The 18681-nt window shown below is 48.0% G+C and overlaps 1 long non-coding RNA gene across 1 annotated transcript; it reads right to left on the bottom strand.

Annotated features, from left to right (window-relative positions):
- Window positions 1–1504: 1504 nt before the first annotated feature.
- LOC148855346 (uncharacterized) lies at window positions 1505–17037 on the bottom strand. Its single transcript, XR_016094924.1, has 3 exons — window positions 16683–17037; window positions 2281–2687; window positions 1505–2206 (listed from the first exon to the last, which is right to left on the bottom strand). It is a non-coding gene; the product is annotated as an uncharacterized LOC148855346 (long non-coding RNA).
- Window positions 17038–18681: the final 1644 nt, after the last annotated feature.

The following is an 18681-nucleotide window of genomic DNA, read 5'->3' as shown; positions in this document are numbered from 1 at the left end:
CGTGGCCTTTCACACAATGGGGCATCGATATACTCAGACCGTTTCCACCAGCGACAGGCTAGAGGAAGTTCTTGGTGGTAGCAGTGGATTATTTCACCAAGTGGGTGGAAGCTGAACCTCTTGTAACGATCACAACCCGAAACGTCCAGAACTTCTTTTGGAAGAACATAGTGTGCCGCTTTGGGCTACCTCGGGTATTGATTTCTGATAACGGTAAGCAGTTCAAGAACATAAAATTCCAAAACTGGTGCCAAGACATGGGGATCTGACAGAACTTCACTTCGGCCGCACATCCTCAGGAAAATGGTCAAGCAGAGGTCACGAACAAAGCTATCCTTCGTGGACTGAAGGCACGGTTAGACCAAGCTAAAGGACTATGGGCAGACGAGCTACCCAGTGTTCTATGGGCTTACCAAACCACAGAGAATACCGCCACAGGAGAGACTTCCTTCAACCTCACCTACGGCACCGAGGCAGTCATCCTAGCTGAGATCAAGGTTCCCTCGCTACGACTGGAAGCATATGACAACAAGACAAACGAAGACGAGCTACGTACCAACCTCGACCTAATCGACAAAGTAAGGGACCTCGCATATATTAGGACCGCAGCTTATCAGCGAAGAGTAGCTTGGTACTATAACGCCAGGGTCAAGAAGCAGAACCTCCGCGTCGGCGACCTGGTCCTGCGCAAAATTATGGTACCTGAGCTCGGCATTGGCAAGCTCGGATTGAATTGGGAAGGACCTTACCGAGTGAAACGAGTACTCGGGGAAGGAACATATGAGCTCGAAACCCTTGAAGGGAAACAAGTACCTCGGGCATGGAGTATTGTCAACTTAAGGCAATACTACCGGTAACTATTGAGTAGACCATGAGCCACTCTCAAAGCCTAAGGGCCAAAATGTCGAGCTAACATGACATCGACGAAATAAGACCCAGTCACCTCTATGGCATGGGCGAACTACTGAGTAGACCATGAGTCACTCTCAAAGCCCAAGGGCAAAAATGCCAAGCTAACACGACCTTGGTGCAATAAGACCTAGTTGCTTCCATGGCATGGGCGAACTCCAAGGGCAGACTATAAGTCACCCTCTCAGCCTAAGGGCTAAAACATCAAGCTAACTAAGATCTCGACACTATGAAAGACTTATCCAATTCATTGATAAAGGCAAGGTATAAAATATCAAAAGCGTAAGTAGCTCGAGTCTGAACCCTACGAAGCATAGCTCATCTCAGTACATCGGTTGGACTAAGTAAGGAACAACCTACAAACATACAGTTCGGGCATACACGGTAACTACTTCATGGTGTATTATACAAATGCCTCAAAACACTAAGGGATAGCTCGGGGTAATAATTACCGAAAAATCCTACTTCGGGTATGCAGCTCTAATAGCTCGAGTGATGAGATCGTTTTGGTAAAAAACAAAAGAGCACACCATACTTAGCAGAAAAAGAAAAAATTCATTACTAATAAATAAAAACCAAGCTAAAAGATCTCGGGAAAAGTTCAACAAGTAAAAAAAAAAGGGGCACAACTACCCAAGAAGAAGATTTTTGAAAACCGGGTTCTGGCACCCGGGAACCACTAGAAATCAGCCAGAAAAGTAGAAAAATAGAGCTGCCAGCCTCAAGGGTCCACTTCCTCCACCTCGTCCTTGTCCTTCGGGGAGTCAGGCTCCTCCTCCTCTGCTTGGTCTGCCGTCTCAGGAGCCAGGCCCTTCATTGTGATGCCTTCGAGGTTGAAGCCAGAGAACTTCTTTCGAACTAACTAGCGGCAGAGCTTGAATCCGGAGCGGTACGAGCTCGAGCCATACTCCACTTGGAAGTCGTGATACTCCTATGAGTCCTTGAAGTCCCAGACTGCCTTAGCCTACTCGGCCTCCACCATGGTGTCGAAGTTCCGAGTTCGGTCCAAAAGTGTAGACTCCAAGTCCCTAACCTACTGGCGAAGGAGCTCTCTCTCTACTGCCACCCTCGATGACTCCTTCCTGTAGCGCGCACTCTCCTCAGAAAGCCTGGCAATTTGCCCCTCCTGGTAACGGGCGATCAGCTCCTGGGCCTCGCTCCCCTCGCGAGTCTGAAGGAGCTCACCTCGGGCTTGGTCGAGCTCGCCCTAGAGCTTTTGAACGAGGATCCTCTGATTATGAGTGTCGCCGGAGTGTATGTTGGTCTGGAGGGCCATGGCATGGATGGCAGAATTCACCTGCCAAACAAGGGACTAAAGTCAGAAAACAACAAAAGAAAGGAAAGAATGAAAAGAAAAGAAGAACCACTTACCACCATACAGTGAGAGATGACAAATGCGGCGAGCGCCTTGGGCTCTATCTCCCCCCACCTAGCGACCTCCTTGTGGTAGATTGCCCTTTGGCTCTTCCGCCCAGCCACGATGTAGTCATTGTCACCCTCTCAGTTCCCTACCAGGAACTGCAGGTAGGGGAATGGGCGGGAAGGACCAGGAGGAATCACCCCTTGCCTCGGGAGCTCGCCCTCCTCGAGGCCACCTTCTTTGATGCCTCCTTCAGATGGGGCTGGTGGAACTTCAGGCGGTGGAGAAACAAAGTCTGGCTCAACAGACTCGAACTCAGTGCCCCCAAAAGTGGGAGTTCGGTCAGGATGCGACCTCTTAGCCTTACGCTTTTGGTTGCTGGAAAGAAGGCGGCGCGCGTCAACACTAGACATGATGGCTGCAAAAGAACCACAAGGTATTAGTCCAGTGAAAGAAAAAATATATGTACGCATATGATATATTTTTAGAAGGTGCTACGCGACTTAAAAGGCAACCTACCCGGACTCAAGCCAGCCTGCGCGAGCTTCTCCTCGGTCAAGTAATATGAATAGAGAAGGCCTACAACTGCCCAGGACAACAGCATTTTCTGAGTTTTAGGGTTCAACTCAACCCCGGGGTCTTGGATGGCGTCCCTCCAAGAGGTTAGGAAGGGCCACCCCTTGGGGTTACGAACCACAACATAGACCCGGTTCTAGGCGGGAACCCTGTTTGGCAGGTCGTGTAGGAGCTTAAAGCCGCGACGGGGAGAAAAGTAATAAGAACGCCTTTCCGGAGGTGCTCCGGGAGTGGCATTCTTAATGCAGAGAATGGAAGAAAAGATATCGAGATCAAGGGGGAGACAATACTCATAGCACAGGGAAATAGTCCCAACTACATTACGGATGGCGTTGGGATGGAGCTGGTCAATGGTGATGTTAAAATGATTCAACACCTCCACTATTAGGGGGTGCAGGGGAAGACGTAGGCTAGTCTCGAGTTATTCTTGGAAAATTACAATGTCATTGGGACCATGCTCCCAGGGAAAGATACCAGAGGGGAAACCGTAGATAAGGTCCCCGGGAAGGTGAAAGTAGCGGACTAGAGATCTGAGTCTCTCCATCCTCTCGGGATGTGTCACCCATCCAATTGGGTAGTACCCTGCGATGGTCACCTGCGCAGCCCTGGCAGGTAATGACTGCGATAAAAGCCCTGTGGCGGTTATGCCCGATTTGACAAGAACACCCCTATCAAAGCCCCTTTGTCGAAGGGGAGAGGGATCTCTGATTAAATCTGATTTTGAGTCATCTTACTTGCTCTCGAGCTAATCTTGAGAACTCAGTGATCTAGCGCGACCTACACTCTTAGCCTCTTTATACTCTTTACTTTCTCCCCCAGCGTTCTAACTTAAGCTTCGGAGTATTCCCATCGGGCAAATCCCCCAGGAATCCTTCACCTTCTTCTTCTCAGGTGTCGTCCGTTGCCAGTTAGGAGCCAGTCAGCAGCCAGCTAGGAGTGCCTGGATCGTGCCGCATCAGTTACCCTTTAGTACTTGTCATTTATCATCATCTTCATCATCATCATCATCATCAACAACTAAGCCTTGTCCCACTATATGGGATCAACTACATTATTCCTGTTTTGTCATTTTGTTTTGTTTAATGTCATATCAATCATTAAAATTAAGTAATAGTGTAAACTAGCAATCCGAGATATGAAAATAAGAAACAAAAATACTTAGATTTACTTTAAAAACAAAATATATAACAGATAAAAAAATGTTTGTTTTATTGATAAGAGGCAAAGAATTGATTCTATCAACAACTTAAAAAAAATGAGAGGCTGAAATTTTTCTGTGGCATATGATTGATTCTCAAAGGCTAGCTAGTATAACGTGAAAATGGTTACAACTTAAAAAGTAAAACAGCAACATTACTTATAACAAGGATGTCAAAGAATTGGCTCGGGGAAGGGGATAGAGGACCTCCTTTTTTTATTTTTTTATTTCTTTTGTAAGGGATACACAACGAGGATAGTCCATCCCCAACCCATCACCATCCCCAACCCATCACCCCCAACCCATGTGTAGGTGGGATTTGATCCTAAATCTCAGCTATGATCAATAAGAGACCTTACGAACCAGCTGGTTGGCACAGCTGGTTGGTATTGGACTATTAATTGCAAGCTGGGATCCTCACAACTTATCAGCCCGGCCCAAACAGATTACTAACCAGTTACATTATTAATTGGGATAATCAGTTCTGACCTGATTAGACCCGATTATTCTTGAGATCATTAATTACCTACGATAAATTGATAATAATAATTTTAAATTTTATATTTTGATACTATAGTCTTAATAAAAATAATAGAAAAATAGTAAACTATATATGATGGAGGTAGATTTGGCCCGACCCCTTGGCTGTGCGACACGTGGAAGAAGACAAGATGACCTAGCAGGAACGCCAGATCGGCACGATGACTTAGCACGGCCATATTCTAAAGAGAGGCCCGAACTCCCGAGCTCCTCGAAGAGAGGCCCGAGCTCCCGAGCTCCCCAAAAGGAAACCCTAGCTCTCCCTAAAGGATTACGAGGCTAACAGCGAAGCCCGCGAGGGGCAAGGCCGGGGCCAGCCCACCTCGAGCCAGTTCGGATCATATGCCAGCACTTCGGAACAGTAGGATCTGCTTATTCGAGCTCAAGACTTCACCTCGCGCACCACTCTGGCACCTCGGCTCCAGGTCGCGCGACTGTGAAACCGTATCTGACATCCATACTCTGAGGCAGCACGTCTGACTGATCTGGGTCTAACAGACGGCAATCACACCGTAACGGCCGCCTGCCACCGCCCTCTCAGTCGTGGCAGAGACGGCTCTGACAGAGAGGACACTGGTGGTTATGCCTGTCCCCCATAGAGGCGGTTATGCCTGACTTAGCAGAAATTTGGGAGTAAGTGCACCAGGTGGCTATAAGAGGCCTTCCTCCCCCAAGAGAAAGAGGTAGGTGATATTTTGTGCTTTATGGTCTCGAAATCCATTATTTCCATTGCCTTCTCTAGAGCACTAACTTGAGCTTTGGAGTGTTCCGACCGGGTTCCTCCCCGGAAATCTCCAGCTTCTTCCTTATTTCAGGCACCTTCAACTCCGTAAGAGGCGAGGTAACCGACGGCTAGGACCGACCGAATTGCGCATCATCATTTGGCGCCGTGTGTGGGAAGACTTCAAAAAGCCTCCCCTAACCTTTAACTCTCTCTCTCTCTCAAAGAAACCTTAGCTTCCATGGCTTCCTCCAGCAGCAATAGGCACAACGCCGACTTGAATGCCGTAGGGGAACATCCTCAGCCCGCCACTGTATGCATCGGACAATTCACCATCCCCCTCTCGACCGACGGAATCCCTAGCCTCAATGCACCGAGCATGGTGGCACCTGTGAATGTTCACCTTCCCCTCCCTATCGAGATAGCCTTCACCGAACTGACCGATGTCCCTCTGGCAACCAGCCAGAACCAGCTTGATGACATGATGCGGTGCATGCGGGCAATGCAAGCCCAAATGTAGCAATTCCAGCAACATCAACTCCATCAGTAGCAAGTACTGCACCACATTTCTCAGTGTCACTACCAACAATAGTTCCCCCAACTGCCCTTGAACCAACTGCAGCTCCCACCTCGTCACCCTGCTGCCAAGCTGGTCAAGCCCTCCCCTCAGGGCGGGCGCCTTCACCGAGGGGAAGCTTCCCAGCTTCAGAACCCCTCCAGGAGCTAGGCCTCATCCCCGGGTAGGAGGGAAAGACTAATTACCCCCGCCTCGCAGCTCGCCAGCGGATCAGGAACCTCCTTGCCGATCAAGTCAACACCTCGGCACTCTAAGTTTGAGTTCCCGCTCGCAAAGAACCAATTCGGCATCCTGGCCGCGGACTACCAACAATCTGGGCCCATTGAGCTCGACAACATCGAGGCAAGCAGTGCCAATATCAGGCCTTCCAAGCAGTAGCAAAGGCGCCGAAGAAGTCGCCAAACTACCACCCGCATCCTGCCCAAGCTTCGAGGTAAAGAAGAAGCAAGCTCGGACGAGGTAAAAGTTGCCCTTATTCTTTCAGTCCCTTCCCCCCCGTCATCAGAACTCTTTGCGATTCCCATGCCCAAAGATTTCAAACTCCCTCCTCTAGACAAGTACGATGGGTCCTTTGACCCTAATGACCACGTTGATGCTTTCCAATCCCAAATGCACCTGGCAAGGGCCAGCGAGTCCTGCATGTGTGTGGCCTTCACTACCACCTTCAGGGGAGTGGCCCGCACCTGGTACAAGAACCTGGCCCCCGGGTCGATAAGAAGTTGGACTCAGTTCGTCCAAGTCTTCATCGCGCACTTTGTTACCAGCAAGCGGTGCCCCCGAACCAAGGAGAGCCTCCTCGGAATAGTCCAGAGGGAAGGAGAGTCAACCTGGGGCTATGTCAAATAGTTCAATGACGTGTGCTTGCAGATACCGCGCCTAGACCCCACGGTACAGCTCGCGGCAGCCAAGAGGGGTGTGACACACAAGGAGTTCAAGTGGCACATGGTAGTCAACCAGCCCGTGACCATAGTTGAATTCCTCAAGCTCGCGGACAAATTCATAAGAACGGAGGAGGAGATCAACCAAAGGACTGAAAGTTGGATCGAAAAAAAGAAGAGGGAAGGCGAACCCTCCAACCCAGATGATAGGAGAAAGAAAGACCCAGCTCGGGGGATGAAGCCAAGCCAGCCATTCCGATCTCGCTTAGCAGTTGGTAGGGAGAGCACATCAGAGATGCTCCCGAGTCCAGTAGCCGGCCAGCCAAACCACAAAAGCAGTCCCTAGAGGAAAGACCGGCTCGGAGAACAATCCACTTGATAGTTGGAGGACCGGTCGTAGCAGGATGCACCTCGGGAGCAGCTCGGGCATCAACCCGGGAGGCCGCCAGAGAAGATCAAAATCCCCCAAAGCAGCCTAGGATGAAAGACCCCATATTCTTCACCGAAGATGATGTGTGCGGGGTCTACTACCCCCACGACGATGCACTTGTCATAAAGGTGATGATCAACGACTTCGAAGTCCGGCGTGTACTCGTTGACTCCAGCAGACATCCTTTTTAAAGCGGCCTTCGACAAACTCAAGTTCCGAGAGAATGACTTGAAGCCCGCGAACACCCCATTGGTCAGCTTCAGTGGAGAAGAGGTCAGACCCCTGGGAAAGGTCACAGTACCCATGGAAGTTGACACATGGCTTAGCACGGTAAGACTCAATCACGATTTTTTGTTTGTCACAGCCCCCTCCCCCTACAATGCCATAGTAGGTCGGCCAATCACCCACGTTTTAAAGGTTGTGGTGTCTACTTACTATTTAGCCATGAAGTTCCCAATGGACTTCGGCATCGGGGTAGTGTGGGGCGACCAACTCAAGTCCCGCAAGTGCTACGTTGTCGCCCTCAAGGGAAAGGCCAAGGTAACCGGTGACCTCGAACTGGAGCGACCAGTGGAATAGAACGAGGAGCGAGCTGCACCAACGGAGGAAATTGTTCCCATCCCTATCTCGATAGAAGACCCAACTAGATCACTTCAGGTCGGTGCGTCCCTGGAAAAACCCTTGCGATCCGAATTGGTACACTTCTTACTCAATAACTTAGATGTTTTCGCTTGGTCTGCGGCAGAAATGCCCGGCATAGACCCTAAGCTCATAACTCACAAGCTCAATACTGACCCTGTAGTTAGGCCCATTAGACAGAAGAAACGCAATTTAGCCCCAAAACGCTGGAGGGCGGTCGATGAGGAGGTCGAGAAGCTCCTCGCGGTAGACTTCATAAGGGAAGTTCATTACCCAAGCTGGGTAGCCAACCCCGTTCTAGTAAAAAAGGCGAACGACAAGTGGTGCATGTGTGTCGACTACACTGACCTGAATCGAGCTTGTCCGAAAGATTGCTTCCCCCTCCCCAGGATCGACCGCCTAGTGGACACGACCTCGGGACACGGGTTGCTAAGCTTCCTGGATGCCTACTCGGGCTACAACCAAATCAAGATGGACCCAGCCGACGAGGAAAAGACCGCCTTCATAACCGAGTTCAGCCTGTACTGCTACAAGGTTATGCCCTTTGGGCTGGGGAAACCTTTCAAAGGCTTGTGAATAAGTTGTTTCAGCCCTTAATTGGCACAAAGATAGAATGTTGTGTAGACGACATGGAAGTTTTCGCATGAATTAATACAAGATCTGCATTCTGTTTTTCAAATTCTGCGTCAATTTAACATGAAACTGAACCCAAATAAGTGTGTCTTCGGTGTCACCTCAAGTAATTTCCTAGGGTACATCGTCAACCAACGCGGTATTGAGGCCAACCCGAACAAAATAAAGGCCATCCTAGATATGAGACCACCCCGAAAAGTGAAAGAGATTCAGAGGCTAAATGACAGAATAGCCGCTCTGAGTCATTTCATGTCTAAATCAGCAGACCGTTGCCTGCTCTTCTTCAAGGAAATAAAAGGCAAAGGGTTCGAGTGGAACCCGGAATGCCAGCTCGTGTTTGACGAGCTCAAAAGATACATCGTCACTATCCCAGTATTGACCAGACCCAAAGAGGGAAATGTTTTAGAACTGTACCTCTCAGCAAGCGACGAAGTGGTCAGTTCAGTACTGATAAAGGAAGCAGATCGGGTCCAATGACCCATCTAATATGTTAGTAAAATATTGAAAGGAGCATAAACGAGATATCCAGAGATAGAAAATCTAGCCTATGCATTGGTCATTGCGGCCCGCAAATTCCGTTCGTATTTCCAAGCCCATACCATCATCGTCCTCACTGACAAACCCTTGAGGCAAGTATTACTCAGGCCCGAGGTCTCTGGTCAATTGACGAAGTGGACCATCAAACTCTGTGAGTACGACTTCCAGTACAAGCCACGAATCGCTATCAAAGCCCAAGCCTTGGCGGATTTTGTTGCAAAATGCACGTTCAGCTTCGAGGTCCTCAGCCTGGTTGAGCATGAGGCTCCCAGTTTGGGTGAGCTCGGTGCTCCCAGGCTGGTTGAGTCCGAGCCACGTGAGGTCGCACCCGATTTGGTATCTCTCCTGTTTAGGCTGAGTGCGAACTGGGATGAAGAGCCCTGGATCCTTCACATAGATGGCTCCTCAAATCAATAGGGTAGCGGAGTCGGTGTAGTTCTTCACGGTTCGAGTGGCACGAAACTGGAGTACGCGCTACGCTTCAAGTTCGCAGCATCCAACAATGAGGCAGAATACGAGGCGTTGATAACTGGGCTACCCCTGGCGCAAGAGGTAAAAGCAAAACACATAGTTATTTGCAGCGATTCCCAGCTTGTGGTCAACCAAGTTATAGGCGAATATGAAGTCCGCGAGCCAACTATGATCGCCTACTTGGAAAAGGTAAAAGAGGCCCTGGTTAACTTCCAGTCACACTTCATCAAGCAAATTCCGAGGTCAGAGAATGCTGAGGCCGATGCCTTGTCCCGACTAGCCAGCACCAGTGACAACACCATGAGAACTGTGTACATAGAGGACTTACCTCGGCCTAGCATTCTCGAGGGTGCAGAGGAGATTGATCATGTCGCCTAACCAGAGCCGAGCTGGATCGATCCACTCGTGAGCTTCCTGCTACATGGAACCCTCCCCGTAGATCACAATACCGCCAGAAGGGTAGAGCGCTAGGTAGCTAAATACGTCATAATAGACGGATGGCTGTACTAAAGATCCTACACGCTCCCCTACCTGCGCTGCTTGCGGCCTCCCGAAGCCGAGCTTGTACTCCACGACATTCGTGAAGGTCTATGTGGCAGACGCCTGGGGGCAGAGCCCTCGCTAAAAAAGCATTGCGACAAGAGTAGTATTGGCCAACAATGAAAGCAGATGCTGTTGAGCTAGTCAAGAAATGCGATGAGTGCTAGAAGCACGCCAATATTCACCACCAGCTCACCGCCGACCTCAAGTATCTCACCAGCCCATGGCCCTTCGCACAGTGGGGCATTGATCTACTCAGACCATTCCCGCCAGCAACAGGTGGGAGAAAGTTCCTAGTGGTGGCGGTACTTCACGAAGTGGGTTGAAGTTGAACCTCTCGTAACAATCACAGCTCGAAATGTCCAGAACTTCTTCTAGAAGAACATAGTGTGCCGCTTCGGGCTACCTCTGATACTGATCTCCGACAATGGCAAGCAGTTCGAAGACATCAAATTCCAAGAATGGTGCCAAGACATGGGGATCTGACAAAACTTCACGTCGGTCGCGCACCCACAAGCAAACGGTCAGGTAGAAGTCACGAACAGAGCTATTTTTCGTGGACTGAAGGCCAGGCTAGACCGAGCTAAAGGGTTATGGGTGGACGAGCTGCCCAACGTTCTATGAGCATACCGAACTACAGAGAAAACCGCCACCGGAGAAGCCCCCTTCAACCTCACCTATGGCATAGAGGCAGTCATCCCAACTAAAATCAAAATCCCCTCACTTCGGCTGGAAGCGTACAATGACAATGCTAATAATGACAAGCTACATACCAACCTCGACTTGCTCGACGAGGTGAGGGACCTTGCATACATTAGGACCGCAACATACCAGCAAAGAGTGGCTCGGTACTACAATGCCAGAGTCAGGAAGCGAAACTTTCGCGTCGGCGACCTGGTTCTCCGCAAGGTCATGGTACCAGAGCCCGGTGTCGAAAAACTCAGGCCGAACTGGGAAGGGCCCTACCGAATAAAGAGAGCACTCGGAGGAGCGTACGAGCTCGAGACCCTGGAGGGTAGGCAAATACCCCGAGCTTGGAACATCGTCAACCTAAGGCGATATTACCTATCAGTTGCCGAACTGAGCGGACTTTAAGCCAGAATGCCGAAGTAACAAAAACCTCGACACCAGAAGACTCGGCCACCTATCCGGCATGGGCAAGAAACCTAGGAAAATATTGAGTTAAAGCACCGAGCTGAGGATGACCTCGGGAACTCATCAGCGCAAGCTAAAAGTTAGTACCAAAGGAGCAGGCAGCACGGGTACGATACCCGGGGTGTAAAGCTCACTCCAAGACAGGCAGAGAGCAGGTCGGGTATATAGCCTTACTATGTCAACTCGCCTCAAGGAATCCCCCCGTCTCGGGGACCTAACTCTTTGCAATTTGACAACATAATCACTTCAGCAAAAAAGAAATAGTTACGCAACACTTGAGCAGAAAAAGGTATTTCATTACTAACACTTGCTTTACAATGTTCACAAGAAAAGAAAGGAGAAATGAGCTCGCAGGCTCGACACATCACTTCGGGCTCACGGGCCCGGTATACATCACTTTGGGGCTATATCCCCTTTACCCTCAGAAGGGACCTCGACCTCGTCGTCAGAATCCGGGTCTTCATCGGTCGTAGTAGCCATCTTCGAAGTAATGCACGAAGTGTTCGGGGTAGGCATGCCTTATCATCCACCGGCTCAGTTTGAAGCCCCTCCAATATGAGCCCACCATCAGGTCATCGAAGCGCTCCGACGCGACGTAATCATTGACGACCTTCACCTTCGTATCTTCAAGGGTCTGGAAGAATATCTCAGACTTCTCCTTGATGTCGGCCTTGAGGTATTCCACCTCGTGCTCTAGGACACCTTTTGAAATCGCGAGTTGCTTCACAACGAGCCTCAGAGTGCCATTTTCCCTCCAGAGTCTCTCCAGTTCGCTTGTCTGGGCTGAAGCTTCACCCTCAAGGCGATTAACCCGCTCCCGAACTGACCCCAGAGCCTCTTCGGCAGTTCGCGCCTGCTCTTGAGCTGACCCCAAAGCTTCTTCGGTAGCTTGTGCCCGCTTCAGGTTCCTCTCTGCCTGAACTATTAGGGCGTGAATAGAGGAGTTTGCCTACCAAGCAAAGAGTCAGTTCGGAAAAAAAATAAAAGAGAATGAAAAAAGCACAAATAGAAGACTTCAACAACTTACCACCATGACGTGAGATGCTGCACGTGCACCGATGTGGTTGAGAGGGAGCTTAGACCAGGCCGCGACCTCGCTTGAGTACATGGCCTTTTGGCTCTTGCGAAGAGCGCAACTCGGAGTTAGCACACTACCAACCCCCTCCTAGCTCCCTGAGCTGGAGAAAACAGTCAGAGTTCGAAAGGCCTCCGTAGTCTTAGCCTCCCAAGCCTCTGTAGTGCCGGGCTCCGTTGCCATCTCGGGGATGGGCTCTGTTGCCTCGGTTTCTGTGGGAGAGTCCAGGTTGATGACCAAAGGCTGGCTTGGGACTTCGGGCTCCATGGCCCGAGGAGACCCCACCCGAGTTCGCTTGCTGACCCGCTTTCTTCTCTTCATTCCGTCGAGCAAGTTGGCACCTCGGGTCTTCTCTGCTTCCATGATACTTGCAAAGGGAGTTTGGCATCAGTACCAAAAAAAAAAAAACTAAGTAAAGAAGCCTACCCAGACTTAGACCGGCCTGAATAAGCTTGGCCTCTATGAGGTATTCTTTGCAATCGAGCCCGACCTAGGCCCAGGATTGAAAGGTCTCTGCCATGTCTTTGTCTAACATGACGCTGGGATTAGGGATGGCCGCCCTCCAATGAGTAGGAAACGGCCACCCTGTAACACTTCGGACCATGAAGTAATCCCGCTTCCACGTCGGGACTTTGTTTGGGAGTTTGTTAAGGAGTTTGAACCCCGGGCGAGGTGACAGGTAGTAATTCCACCTGTGCTCGGGAAGGTAGCCCGCTTGTTTCTTAACCATAAGAAGGGCAGCAAAAATTTCCAAGTCTAAGGGGATGATGAACTTGCAACAGAGGGATATGGTCTCGACAAGGTTGCGAATAGAGCTCGGGTGAAGTTGACCTATCGAGACGCCAAAGTGGTTCAAGACTTCGACGATTAAAGGGTGAAGAGGAAGGCGCAGCTCGGCAATGAGCTGCTCCCGAAAAACCATGATCTCATATGGATCGTGCTCCCAAGGGAAGTTGCCCGAAGGTAAGCTATATGCATACTCCCCGGGCAGGTTGAATTGACGAACAAGAGACCGAAGTCTCTCAGACGTCATAGTAGAAGGTCTAAATGTGTCCGACACCCAAACCCGACGCGAGGTGGACTCTAGGCTACCCGGGGTGACCCGGGTTGAAGGGCCTACCTCGGGCTCATCAAGAAGGCTGTCAAAGGAGTCAGCCCGACCCGAGGTCCCCACCTCAGGCCCTTCTAGAAGGTTATCTAAACTACCCGAACTATTGGAACTAGACATCGCGAAAGGAAAAGGAAAGGAAATTGAAAAGGCTAAGGGGACTCACCAAGGAAAACACAACTGAACTAAGGAAAGTGATGCGAGTTGGGGACTTTGGACATGAGCTCAAGGAACGATCGTTGAAATTTGACGAAGGAAAAGTGACCAGGGACCCCACTATTTATAGCCGCTGTACTCGCGCATCAACGGTCAAGATCAAAGCCATCCGATAGCTCTCAAGAAAATCGGCTGCACGACCCCCGAGGTGAAATCAGTTTAGCACGAATTTTTGATGTCCAATAGTTGATAAATCGTTTGACGTCCGCGTGTGAGTTGTACGCGACCCGGGCTGACTCCGGTCGAGCCGTGCTGACCCTAGTTGAGCTGAGAACATAAGGGGGTCAGACTGGGGAATCTCTGAATTGGATTAAGTACGCCGCGGAGCAAATCCACCTGTCAGTCCGTGAACTCCCTACGCCGGGTCAAGACCCCGGGCATGGGGAGTGGGGGGCAATTGATGGAGGTAGATTTGGCCTGATCCCTTGGCTGTGCGACACGTGGAAGAAGACAAGATGACCTGGCAGGAACACCAGCTCGGCACGATGACTTAGCACGGCCATATCCCGAAGAGAGGCCCAAACTCCCAAGCTCCTTGAAGAGAGGCCCGAGCTCCCGAGCTCCCCAAAAGGAAACCTGAGCTATCCCTAAAGGATCCCGAGGCTAACAGCGAAGCCCGTGAGGGGCAAGGCCGGGGCCAGCCCACCTCGAGCCAGTTCAGATCATGTGCCAGCACTTCACCTCGCGCACCACTCCGGCATCTCGGCTCCAGGTCGCGCGACTGTGAAACCGTATCTGACATTCGTACTCTGAGGCAGCATGCCTGACTGATCTGGGTCTGACAAACGACAATCACGTCGTAACGGCCACCTGCCACCGCCCTCTCAGTTGTGGCAGAGACGGCCCTAACAGAGAGGATAGTGGCGGTTATGCCTGCCCCCTACAGAGGCAGTTATGCCCGACTTAGCAGAAATTTGGGAGTAAGTGTACCGGGTGCCTATAAGAGGCCTTCCTCCCCCAAGAGAAAGAGGTAGGTGATATTTTGTTCTTTCTGGTCTCGAAATCCATTATTTCCCTTGCCTTCTTTAGAGCACTAACTTGAGCTTTGGAGTGTTACGATTGGATTCCTCCCCGAAAATCTCCAGCTTCTTCCTTATTTCAGGCATCTTCAGCTCCGTCAGAGGCGGTAGCTAGGACCGACCGAATTGCGCATCATCAATATATATTATCAAAATTTTCTTATATGCCTATGAAATTTACCCTTTGGGACATTAAATATAACAAAACTTATAAACACCGAAGAGGCCTATACATACAATTGGTCGGATTAAAGAAAGAAAAACATTTACCAAATCATTTAAAGCAATCAAGGAATTCAAATCATTTACCAAAATTAAAGAAAGAAAAACATTTACCAAAAAATGAAAAAAAGTTCAATTTTTATACAAGTTTGCTTTTAAAAAAGAGCACACTCACTTGTATTTTGGCTCAATTAATTTCAAGGTGGGACCATAGGCGGGTCTCCATCATCCCGATGTATGACAAATGAGAAACCGTGGAGCTCCAGAAAATGGGTGGTCCTATGTTTTCAGATCCATACTTTTTTCCTTACAAAAATTTGTATGCACTAAAAGATTTCTTCCATTCCATGGTTTATGCCATTTTAATATCTAATTCCAGTGACTTAGACCCTGTTTGGTACTAAATGATTTCTGGCAGCTTGCGTTTGAGTCTTCCTCTGTTTGGCTGGAGGAAGATCTTTTTGTTGAAAATCATACCCCAAAAAGATGCAAGAAATTCGATTAGAGCTTATTTTGAAAAGCTAGAAATAGAGCTCACGTCTTCAATCAAACAGTTTATTGACTGCCAAGATTTTTAAGTAAAAGCTTATTATCTTTTGACTTTAAAAAAGACTTGTTATTTTTATGTAAAAGCTTATTATTTATTGGTTTATTATCTAAATCTCTCTCCTACACTCTTTTCATTCGTTTTACACATTATCATGACTTTTCAAAACTGCTATAGATCCCTTGTGAGAATTTTTGTCCAGCTAGGCCATTAATTATTTTTAATAACCAAGCCAACCCTGACCCTCTATTAAATAATTTAAAAAAAATCTTCTTTTATCTTCCTCCATGTAGGGTTGTCAATGGATTGGGTCTTGTTCAGGACAGGCTGTACCGATACTGTTTCAATTATAGAACCCGACCAATTACTGATCGGGACAATGGGGTCTGATCCGATTAGACTAGTTTATACTTGACACATCTATGATAATAATAATTTAGAACTTCGTTTTGATAATATAACCTTAATAAAATTGACAATAAAATACTGAACTGTTAGATTGATCAAAGGGCTTTTTACATAAAGTATGACCATTTAACAAAATCAGATATGATTTTAAAAAAAATAACCAAAACCGTGAACATGTTTTGCTTTTTTCTCACCTAAAATACCTCCAACTCCTGTTCATCATCAGTGTTCATTGGATATCATGAGAAACGGGGAGAGGACGAAGAATGGCTTGGGATGTGAAGACAAGCAATGCTGTGCTTGACTCCCACTTCAACGCCCGGCTGGGCAATATTGGCTTGGCATGATGGCTGGAGCATGAGCTTGAATATCCAACCACTCCAGTATACAAGTCCATGTCCATAAGAGGCCACCAGTTTCGGTTGGCAAACACAATTAGGACCGGTGGCGCAATTGGGTATCTGCCACCTGAGAGCTTTCGGAAACGAAGCATTTTGCGATGACAAAATCTGATGTTTTCAACTCTGGGATTGTTGTTTTGGAGGTGGCCTCTGGTTGGCAAGCGATTGATCTCACATACCCAGATGAGCAGATCATCCTGCTTGACTGTATAAGAGAACTATCTGATGAGGGCAGGTGCTTGCAAGCTAGGGATCGTAGGCTCAAGGATGGATCTTACAGGGTTTCTACCATGGAATGTCTGATTCATATCGAGCTATTGTTTTCTCTCAGTGACCCTCAATCTAGATAGGTTAATGGGTCAGGCTTTTACTTGTTATCAATTAAATATATCGAGACCTGAGCCCGAGCCCAATCAGACCATCGGGCCTATATCGTAAGTTTGAGCCCGGCCCTAATAAAAGGCCCAAGGCCCGAGAGAGTTACATTCTAGTTCAGAGATTGTCAATTGGGGAGAGAGAGACCTGATAGAGTTCATTGGTTGTTGTTTGTTGGCTTTCCGTTGTAAATGTCATCGGCCATTGTTGGGGAGTGTTGGGGACGCCGCTACTATGGAGTCTGGACTCAGAGCTCGGAGAAATGGGGACACCGTTGAGTACTTGAAGTCAGAGCTCAGAGTTGGTTGTTGGTTGTGCCACTGCAGATGCTGCCAACCATTGTTGGGGACACTGCTACTCTGGAGTTTGGACTCAAAGCTCAATGGCGGGACGCTGCTGATTACTTGGAGTTAGAGCTTGAAGAGATGTCATCGCTAGCTCGCCGTCTATAGTATAGAAGATAGAAGATAGAACTACCACCAGCCGCCACTGTGAAAGGGAAAGTTTCAGTTTGTTCAAATGAGTTAGGGTTAGAATATATATATATATATATATAGTATTTAATATTTAAGTTATTGTCGGACCAGGCCAGGTTCTATAGGGCTTTTTTTGTGAAATCCCAAGCCTCGGCCCAAAATCAAGTCGGGCTTAGATAATAGGGCCCGAGGCCTGACCCATGGACCTAATAATATGTGCAAGCCTGACCGCAGCCGGGTCGGGTCGTTGGACTACCTGGCCCATGGACCTAATAATATGTCCAAGTCCGACCACAGCTGGGTCGGGTCGTTGGGCTACCTGGCCCATAAACAGGTCTATGCCTACCATGAAATGGATTCTGTTAGCACTCACCAGAACTTGTATCGGTCCATTGCCTGCTCTTCCATCGATCGTTTCAGTCCCACCCTCATTACATATCTTTGTCATCATTCCATCGTTTCAGCCCCTTTGCAACGGGTAATTGAAATCTGGATCATGCACCCGCTCTCGATGCTCACATCAGGCTCCATTTTCATTGATCAGAAAAATGATGGAAGTCGAATGGGGAAAAGGGAGACGATGAACAGTGGTGTTCGAAGGAGGGAGACAATGAACAGTGGTGTGAAGTTTAAGAAAGGATAATTTGGTCCAAAAAAGTTAATTTTTTTGTCTTGTTCACTATTTTTGTAATATTTTTGAAAACATATTTGGTTTTTCCAATTCATCAAACTTTATTATTATTTTTTGATAAAATGTATTTTAATTCATAATTATCTTATTATTTATGAAATTTACCCTTTTAGACATAAAGTATAACAAAAATTATTAAAAAATCAGAATATCTTTATATATTTTTTACTATATAATTGATCCGGGTCTAAATTGATTCAAGAAATAAAAAACCAATCCCACTCCATTTATAAATCGAGACAAAGCCATAGAACCAAAACCTACATAGCTGGCTTGGTTCTGTAAGATGGACCAGACCCATTGACAGCTCTACGTCCAATACAAAGGTCCCAAGCCCATTTGGATGAAGAGATGGACCCCCAAATCTCTGTTGGAAGGGAAGACTAATAAATTTCACTATCACTCAATTTTCGTCAGGGATGGTGTAATAGCCTGTGTGATTATACATCTTTACACGGATGCCTACTGATAGTTCCCAGGTCTATGCATATGGTTATAAATATTTGGCTTTTACTGCCTTACCCCTAATCCCCTATCAAGACATTATGGGCAGTGTGGATCATTGGGCTCAGTTTGGAAAGAGTACAAATATTTATGGTGTAAATACATACAAAATACTATAAAATACAAAGTTTTGCATTCTCCATATTTGTATTTCTACTGCCTCCAGACTGAGCCTTAGAATAAAAAAAGGTGGATTATCTTTACGAGGTAATTCCAGGCCCATCAAGTTGCAAAATGATAAACCAATAAGTGGGCCTCGATCGGTAATAAAAATGAAAGCAATAAGGTATTCAGTTCAGCCACTTCAGCTGTTATCCATAGGCAAAACCTAATATTTAAAATGACAAGCATATTAATATTGGCAAATCTGAATCCTATGGTGAACTGCTGGGGCTCACATTCACAATGGTCTTTAAGGATTGGCCAGAAAACTCTTCTTACATTTACAGGTTACGGCCAGAGCAATAGGACCCAA

This window comes from Nelumbo lutea, chromosome 4 (assembly GCF_056320005.1).
Source record: "Nelumbo lutea isolate HS-2025 chromosome 4, American lotus-T2T, whole genome shotgun sequence".
Lineage (NCBI taxonomy): Eukaryota > Viridiplantae > Streptophyta > Magnoliopsida > Proteales > Nelumbonaceae > Nelumbo > Nelumbo lutea.
The sequence above is the reverse complement of the archived record's forward strand: the minus strand, read 5'-3'. Positions and strand labels throughout refer to the sequence as shown.